At 37.4% G+C, this 9,782-nt stretch overlaps 1 pseudogene; it reads right to left on the bottom strand.

Moving 5' to 3' along the window:
• Window positions 1-8,850: 8,850 nt before the first annotated feature.
• On the bottom strand, window positions 8,851-9,552 carry LOC101970521 (phosducin-like protein 3 pseudogene; annotated as a pseudogene).
• Between the last annotated feature and the right edge of the window lie 230 nt (window positions 9,553-9,782).

Here is a 9,782-nt window from a genome sequence, read left to right as displayed (position 1 = left end):
GAGGAAGTGGAAATGCAGGGAGTTTCAGTTTTGCTTTAGAGCATATTTACTTAGGTTTGAACGAATGTAAAATACTTCAAAAAATTACATCGCAGAAAATTATCCATAAATGTGTACTGTGGCTTAGAAAATTGATTACTAGGCAGATTTTTAAGTCATAAAAGCTAAGAAATCAGAGTGTGTGTGTGTGTGTGTGTGTGTGTGTGTGTGTGTGTGGTGGCGGCGGCGACAATACAGAGAGAACAGAACTATCAGGAAAAACGTTAAAATCTTGGTGTGATGTAAGTGCTGTTTTGGGGTGAATTGTTTTTCCCAAATCCAAATGTTAAAATCCTGAACCTCAGAATACCATTATATTTGGAGGTAGGGTCTTTAAGGAAGTAATTAAGTTGAAATGAGGTCTCTACCTTAAAAGAGCGTACTACAGGGATACTGCCACATCGATGTTCACAGCAGCACAATTCACAATAGCTAGACTGTGGAACCAACCCAGATGCCCTTCAATGGATGAATGGATTTAAAAAATGTGGCATTTATACACCATGGAGTATTACTCTGCATTAAAAAATGACAAAATCATGGAATTCGCAGGGAAATGGATGGCACTAGAACAGATTATGCTTAGTGAAGCTAGCCAATCCCTAAAAAACAAATACCAAATGTCTTCTTTGATATAATGAGAGCAACTAAGAATAGAGCAGGGAGGAAGAGCAGGAAGAAAATATTAACATTAAACAGAGACACAAGGTGGGAGGAAAAGGGAGAGAAAAGGGGAATTGCATGGAAATGGAAAGAGACTCTCATTGTAATAAAAAACTACATATAAGAGGTTGTGAGGGGAAAGGGGGAAAAAAAAACAAGGAGAGAAACGAATTACAGTAGACGGGATAAAAAGAGAAGATGGGGGAGAGGGGGGATAGTAGAGGATAGGAAAGATAGCAGAATACAACAGTTACTAGTATGGCATTATGTAAAAATGTGTATGTGTAACCGATGTGATTCTGCAATCTGTATTTGGGGTAAAAATGGGAGTTCATAACTCACTTGAAACTAATGTTTGAAATATGATATGTCAAGAGCCTTGTAATGTTTTGAACAACCAATAAAAAAAAAAGAAAACATATGTTCACACAAACACTAGTTAAAAAAAAAAAAAAGAAATGAGGTCTCTAGGAAGGACACTAATCCTGACTGGTATTCTTATAAGAAGAGGAAATTTGAACTCAAGATATGTGTAGAGGGAAGACCATGTGAAGAATCAGGTAGGGGACAGCCATCTGTCAGCCAGGAGAGAGGCCTCAGAAGACACCAACACTCATGACACACCTTGATCCTCCAGAATTGCCAGGAAACAAATTTCTGTTAAGACACACAGTTTGTGTTACTTTGTCATGGCAGCTTAGTAAAGTAAAAGAGTGCCCTTAAATTCTTCTGCTTGTTGAGTCATGATTTATTTTATTATCTTATGAAAATTAAAATCTTATTTTTTCTTTTTGGAGGAGTAACTTGATTGTAGTGATGGTACCACAGGTGTATGCATATGCCCACTCTTGTTAAGATGGGTACATTTAAATGTGTATTTGATTTTGCATTTGATATTATATATTTTATATATATGTATATATAGGGACAGTCATGTATCTTCTTGTATCCTTAGGGATATAGATAATATAATATAAATATATATATATTATAATAATATAGTTATATAAATATATTATATTTATATTATTATATTATGTTATTATAATAATATATATTTATATTGTTATATTAAACACAAATATAATATAAATACAAAATATAATATAAAATATATTTTACCTCAATAAAACTAAAATCATCATATTTTCAATTTTAAATATAATGAACATTCATTTTCAAACTTAAATACAGACTATACAAAGGGAGAAAAAGAAGATTATTCAAACTCAATTTCATTTTCCTGTTTTTGACTTCTTTTCATTTTTCTTTATATTCCTTTAAAAATAAAAATTTAGGGCTAAGTTTTGGCTCAGAGGCAGAGGGCTTGTCTAGCATGGGTGAGGCACTGGGTTCTATCCTCAGCACCACATAAAAATAAAATAAAGATATTGTATCCACCTATAACTAAAAAATATATTAAACATCGTAAAAAATAATAAATAAAAATTTAACATTTGAGAAAATTTACTAAGTTCTGCAGCATTTAACTTTAAGTAGGCAATGTACACCGCCCTGTCATCTACAGTATTTAAATTATGCTTTGTCTCCCTTTTCAACAAGCATTATTTTGTAAATTATCCATTTCATGGACGATTTTGATTGCCATCACTCTCAACCAGTGGCGTCTCTTTCTGCAGAATGGACAAAATTTAAGACATCTGATAGGCTTTCACACTTTCTTCACTTTCCAGATCCTTAATTCACCTGCAACCTACAGTCTGATCCTTTTTGCCTCTGATAAAGAAATGGTTCTTAACCTGCACTGAACATTAACATCATCTGGGGAGCTTTCAAAAAGCAGGAGGCCCAGAACCTCTTCGGGACAGTCATGTATCCTTAGGGATAGAGACAAGCATAAGTCGTTTTAAAAATCTTCCTGAGTAGTTCTGATGTACATTCAGGGCAAGTAGAAATGGAATAAAATAAATAAATAAACTCTTCCTCTTTCCTTTACCTTCTCTTTCTTGCTCTTCCATTTCTAAACAATTCAGTCCTAATAACATTTTTGGTAGAGAAAGACAGATGTCTGTGGTGGGAGAATAGAGGACTCAATGTGGCCCTGAGCAAGAAGTCAGAGCCGGAAGGTGTCCATGCAAAGCAGTAGTCTGGCTTGGGAATCAGAGCTAGAGTCCAGTGAGGAGGGTGTCCATGCACCAGGGCCTGGTGTGGGGCTGTTAGAGCTTAACCAGAATAAGGAAGTGTCATTCTAAATGAAGAGAGTCTGTTATGGTTTAGATGTGAGGTTGTCCCCCAAAAGCTCACATGTGAGACAATGCAAGAAAGTTCAGAGAAGAAATGAATGGGTTATTAAAGACTTAACCCAATCAGTGAATTAATCACCTTCTGGGATTAATTGAGTGGTAACTGAAGGCAGGTGGCATGTGGCTAGAGGGGGTAGGGCATTGGGGGCATGGCTTTGGGGTAGATATTTTGTATCTGGAGAGTGGAATCTCTGCTTTCTGATCATTATGTGAGCTGCTTCCCTCTGCCACACTCTTCTGACATGATGTCCTGCCTCACCTTGAGCCCCAAGGAATGGAGTATGCACTCTATGGATCGAGACCTCTTAAACCATGAGCTCCCAAATAAACTTTTCCTCCTCTGCAGTTGTTCTGGTTGGGTCTTTTAGTCACAGCAGCCAAATAGCTGACTAAAACAGAATCAAAGTAAGAGCTGCATTGGATAAAGCTAAGCAGGGGAGGAAGACTTTATTGAAGACTAGTACAATAGAGGGAAGAGAGATTGAATTCTGCAGAAACAAAGGAAGGGAGTTTTAAAAATACTATTGTTGCCGGGAGCATGCCTGTAATCCCCGCAGCTTGGGAGGCTGAGGTAGGAGGATCGAAGGTTCAAAGCCAACCTCAGCAAAAGTGAGGTGTTAAGCAACTCAGACCCTGTCTCTAAATAAAATACAAAACAGGGCTGAGGATGTGTCTCAGTGGTTGAGTGCCCCTGAGTTCAATCCCTGGTACTCCCACCAAATACTATTGTTTTACTTTTTAGAATTTATTTTTAAATTGGCAAAAAATGTATATACTTATCATTTTAAAGCACTGAGGTGAGCTAGTGAAAAGTACTCAGGATGTTGGGGGTGGGGATAATGGTTTAGATATGAAGTATCCCTCAAAAGTTCATGTAAGACAAAACAGCAGGCAGCTCACTCAGACTGTGTAAATAGATCTCGTGGAAGGAGGGCCCTGTAAGCCACATTGCTGTTTTATGCATATTTCTTTGATCATCAGCCACATTGCCAGGTTCCAGAAGCAGGACCTAAAGCTCCCATACCACACAGCAGCTGTGGCCTTAGGTATTGGTCTGTAGCAGGTGCTGTGGTTTGGAGGTTGAATATCCTCAGAGGCCCAGGTGATAAAGGCTTGGTCCTCAGGGTAGCACTACTGGGGGATGACAGAACCTCCATGAAGAAGGATACTGTGGGAGGTACTTAGGCCATGGGTAGCATGACTTTGAAGTGGATTGTGAGGACACCAGACCCCTTCCTCTGTCTCTCTTGCTCCTGGCCATACAGGGAGTAGTTTTCTCTACTATGAGTTCCCTGCTATTGCCATCTGGCACCCTCACCAGAGGCCTAGAAGCAATGAGTCTGCTCATGATCATGAACTGAAATCTCTAAAGTTATGAGTCAAAATAAACTATTTTTCTTTATTAAAAAAAAGGGAGGAGGCAGGGGATTAGCAAGGATGGTGGAATGTGATGGACATCATTATCCAAAGAACATGTTTAAAGACACAAATTGGGTGTCAACCTACTTTATAGACAGAGATATGAAAAACTGTGGTATATATGTGTAATAAGAATCGTAGTGCAGAAAAAGTACATGTATAAAGATATGAATGGGCATGAACATACTTTATATATAAAGATATGAAAAATTGTGCTCTATATGTATAATAAGAATTGTAATGCATTCTGCTGTCTTGTATTTAAAAAACAAAATCAATTAAATTAAAAAAGAAAAAAGTTCATGTAAGACAATGCAAGAATGTTCAGAGCTGAGATGGTTAGATTACGAGATGGGTAACAATATCAGTGGATTAATTCACTGATATTAATTAACTGTAGGCATGTAGGGTGTGCCTGGAGGAAGTAGGTCACTGGGGGTATGTCTTGGGGTTTATATTTTGTCCCTAATGAATGGAGCTCTCTTTCCTCTGCTTCCTGGTTGCCATGTCCTGAGCCATATCCTCTGCCACATCCTTCTGCCATGATGGCCTGCTTCACCTTGGGCCAACCATGAACTGAACCTCTGAAATCTTGAGAGATTTAATATAATAAACTTATATTACAGTAAGATGTTCTTGTCAGATATATTGGTCACAGTGATACAAAAGCTGACTAGTATAGGGGGTAGATGTGTTGAGCACATTGGGTTACTCCTGATTTTTAAGCATTTTTCTCTGTAAATAGGGCTGCTTGGCACTCATCACATTTTGATACCACCTCCCACAGAGCCTGGGACATAGAGATAGATATTACCTTCCATGATGTTTACATTTCCACGACATAGTTTCCTGGTTTTTAAGAAAAACATTCCCTAGGTTGTAAAATTGGCAACAAGTTGAAAGAAGATTTACATGCATTGTAATAGGGCAGAGAATGAATTTACAATTAAAAATTCTAAAATAAATGCTTTAAGAAAAGAGAGAGCTTTTGTTAGGGGCCTATCATCGGGAAAAAGTATGTCCACAGACTGACTATCAGTCTAAGGGGATTGTCAAAGTCATCTTGGTTGAGTCAGTGCCAGGTCTGGATAGGGAGGTACCCATGTGGACAAGGAATGGCATCATTGGGACAGGAGACTGATCACACAGGTGGAAATGAGCAATTAAGGAGATGTAGTAAGGGAATGAGAGCCAGAGTTCTTATTGTTGGAGAATGGGTAACAATTATAAAAAGAGAGTAATCTGTGATGTGGAATTGCAATTGGAGATATATATGTGAACTCATGGTTTTCAGTATACATAGAAAGCAATGTAGACATAAATGTAGTATCCAGGATGGAGAGGAGAGGAGCGACACTTTAATAGCAAAAAACATGACTAGCACCCAGATTGTGGCTTCTAAGTGCCATTTTTATTTATAAAAAAAAAGCTTTGGAAAGATACATAAGTCCAGGGATAGAACAAAGAGAGTATGACAACAATTTCTTATGGAAGAAAGCAAAGAAGTTCTTAAAGAGAGATGGGAGCATGTGGAAAGTTCTTAAAAACTAACTTGATGGGCTCATGCTAACCAAATTTAGGACAATTTGAGCATCTAAATAAACTGTAGTATTAATAGATTAAGACCTACTGAATGAATTACAAAACCACAATTCTGTACAGATAAAGTTAAATAATAAATGGAAAGTTTGGTTAGAAATAGAATATATGCACCATTTCAAATTATATACCCATGAAGTACTTATTAACAATGAAGCGGGGAAAGAAAAAGCATTATGGTCTTGCATGGTCAGTATGCCCCTCTCAGTGGTATTTTCAAGTCATTAGAATAAACATCACCAACACTGACACAAATGTGAATCACATGCCACCTGATGAAATGCAATGGGCACTGTATTACTTTTATGATATTCCTTCCATGATTCATTGCTTGAATTTCAAGATCTGCAGATATACAGATGTAAATTGAGGGACAGTAAAAACAAAACAAAACAAAACCCTGTAATTTAAAAAGGGCTATGGTCCGGGGCTGGGGCTGGGGCTCAGTGGTAGAGCACTCGCCTAGCATGTACAAAATGCTGGGTTTGATCCTCAGCACCACATAAAAAAATAAAGGTATTTGTGTCCAAGTACAACTTAAAAAAAAAAAAAAGTGCTATAGTCATAAAGGTCAAATGTTTCTCTTTGATATGAAATAAGAGAGGGGAAGGAAGAATAGAAGGCAAAAGAGGATGAAGGGAAGGGTAGGGATAGCAATAGGAAAGACAATGGAATGAATCAGATATAACTCTCCTATGTTCTTAGTGAATACACCACCAGTGAAACTCCACATCGTGCACCACCACAAAAATGGGAAATTATTCTCCATGTGTGTATAATATGTTAAAATACACTCTACTGTCATGTATATCAAAAAAAAAAAACAAATAAAAAAAGTGCCATGGTCACAAATAACATGGAAAGATTGAGGAGTTGATCCAGAATGGAAGACACTAAATGCAACACGTGATTCCAAAGCATAACTTTTTTTGCTATACAAGAATATATGGAAACAACTGTCAAAATCTGAATTCAGGATTCAATAAAAATCATCAATAACATCAGAATTAATATCTAATTTGACACCTAAATCTAATTTAACATCTAATCTGCCATTTAAGGTTAACATCAGAATTAATATCAGTGTAAACTTTCTGATTTTGATAATTGCATTGTGGTTACTTTTACTTGATTGTGGTTAGAATTTTCTTGTTTATTGAATATACACTAAAGTATTAGAGGGTAATAGGTCATCTTTCTCAAATTTTCATTAAACAATTTTACCTTTGTATTTCCTACTATCCTGTAAGTTTGTAATAAGTGGGTTACAGGTTTGTGACTATATTTTAAACAATGAAAACATACAATAAACATATGGATAAAAACACTTCTCCAATAAAAGAAAGGAGTAACTTTCTGAAGTCCATTTCCTTCTTTATTCTGGACACTTTACTTCAACAGTTTCCCTTCTTTGATCTATACTCCTCAGTTTCCTGCTTTAAATGGCATCTTTCCCATCAGTATAAAAACATGTTTAGAATCTCTAGACTTACTTTGGAGATTTTACCAACTGAAATCTATTTGGAAACAATAGAATGCTTAATTTTTCCTATCAGAATTAGATTGGATGTATCCATGCACTCAGCATTGTGTCTTAGATTTACTCATATTGATGTGAATAACTAGTTAATTTTTCATTGTGGCTTAATATTCCATTGTACAAATATGCTTCTGTTGATGAATGTTTGGGTGGCATATTGCAGTTCCAAGCATTCTTGTGCCTGTCTTCTGATGCACAAGAGAGAGAGAGTTACTTTACAGAATACGCCTGAAAGGAAACTGTCAGGTGGTAGAATATGCATATGATCACATTACTAAAATAATAATGCTAAAGCGTTTTCTAAAGCTGTCAGACCTGTCTACAATCCTAATAGTAATGCATTAAAAGTTATGACTCAGCATTTATGGACATATTGAAGGACACATAATCTGGACACTTTTGTTTACAAGACTTGGAGCTTTTCTGCTTATTCAGATCAAGTAAGACTTTAGTAAGCTTCTTATTTCACTTCTAGGAACACGATAACCAATTAGGCATTGTGGTAGGTGTGCATGAGTCAGACTATTATTTTTTTTTATGTGACTACTTAAATTTTACTTCCAAAAAAGAATTTAATGTGGCCTTTTACAATAATCAAGATTCTCTACCTCAACAGACTGAGGTAAACATTATTTTAACTAGGAAAAAAAAAACACTTGAGGAAATGACAGTAAATTAAACCTGTCAGTTATTGCTTTGATAAAACAATGTCTTGCAAGAATTGTCTGTTTCTTCTCAGCAAGATAGAACAAAGATTTTTCTCTAAAGATCATTCATATGTTGATAACTGTTGCTAGTTTATAAAATATTTAATGTAACTATAAAACTTAATTCGTGGTTTTTTCACTATAACTTATTCACGATTTTTTTAAAAACTCATATCCCTTTACTAATTACGCATCAAAAAATAGAGAACACACAGCTTTATGGCTTACTTAAAATGCAAGTGGGAAAACAGACATCTCTGTCATGCCAGTAACAAGTCCTGACTTTTTTATAAAGAAAGTATTATTAATTTTTTAAAAAAAGAGTTCCAAGAAATTGAATAGAATTCCCAGCAATGATTATTTCTAAAATGTACACAATAGGAAATATACTCATAAAAACGCTTAAAACCAAAGGTTCCTTCCTATTTGCTCCTTCTCCTTTCTTCCACTCTCAGAGGGGCCTCCCAGGTCGCCAGCCTCTCCCAGCTCCTGGATCAGGCCACCCCTCCGGCCCTAGGACCTGGCACCACAGGCCCAGGCCCAGCTCTTTTTTCTTAAAAAAAAAAAAAAGTTGATTTGTCATATCAAGAAAGTTCAGCAAATTATGTCAGCTGTAGCTTTAGTCTCTCTCAGAGTCACTGTCCCTCCTCATGGGGACTGAGCACCAAGGACTGCAGCGTGTCTTCAATGGGCTTCCTAGGTTTTTCCTCCAGGTTTGTCTTGACTGCTCCAGACTCGGACAGTTTCCACTCCAGCTCATCTCTCGTCAGCTTCATGCCACCAAACACCTGAGGACCAATGAACTGAGATTTACATCTTCCAGGTAAATAAACACTGTGGGCAGGTTCCTATCAGAATAGTTGGGTAGGCAGGTGGTTGAAATGGCTTTGACAAATTTGACATCAGGAAACTTCCTGGGCAAGTCCACTCAGGTGTTGATTTATCAGGGCACAGAGAGGAAACCCTTGTTTGTAAAAGTGCAAGACTACCCACAAGCCCTCACTGGCTTTCGTAACTTCTTGAACATAATCCTTGCCTGAGATCTCCAAAACTTCTCCAGATTTGTTCTTCAGCTGGGTCGCTTTCCATTCAGCCAGTCTTTGTTGCCTGATCATCTCAATGGCCCTCTCATCCTCCTTGTTAAATTCATCTTCCTTCTCCTCCAGCTCCTCCAGAGTCATGTCTTCGTATGTTTTCACCACTGACTGCTGGAGGATTCGAGCGCTTCCTCATCCAATCCTTTCAGGCTTTCCTTCGAGGGCGGGATGCCCTTTTTGCATAAGATGTCGTTCCATTCAGCGTCTGCTTTGGGGTCCTGCATCTTGACTCTGAATGCTCAGGCCAGCCAGCCCCGCGCCTCGCCCTAGTTCTCTTCTGCCCACACTATTCTGATTGCTGCTTTGAATCTGCTCTCTATTCTGATAATCATGCCCATCTTGCCCTTGGTGGTTGAGTGACTCCATTTGGCTCTTGTCACCATGGGATTCAATTGCTCCAATTTCATTTACGTTTTCCAATTCAGTTCCTGCAGTTCCTATTGCCAGGTCTGCC

The sequence above is a fragment of the Ictidomys tridecemlineatus genome, chromosome 2, assembly GCF_052094955.1.
Source record: "Ictidomys tridecemlineatus isolate mIctTri1 chromosome 2, mIctTri1.hap1, whole genome shotgun sequence".
Lineage (NCBI taxonomy): Eukaryota > Metazoa > Chordata > Mammalia > Rodentia > Sciuridae > Ictidomys > Ictidomys tridecemlineatus.
This window is presented reverse-complemented; position numbering and strand designations above follow the sequence as displayed.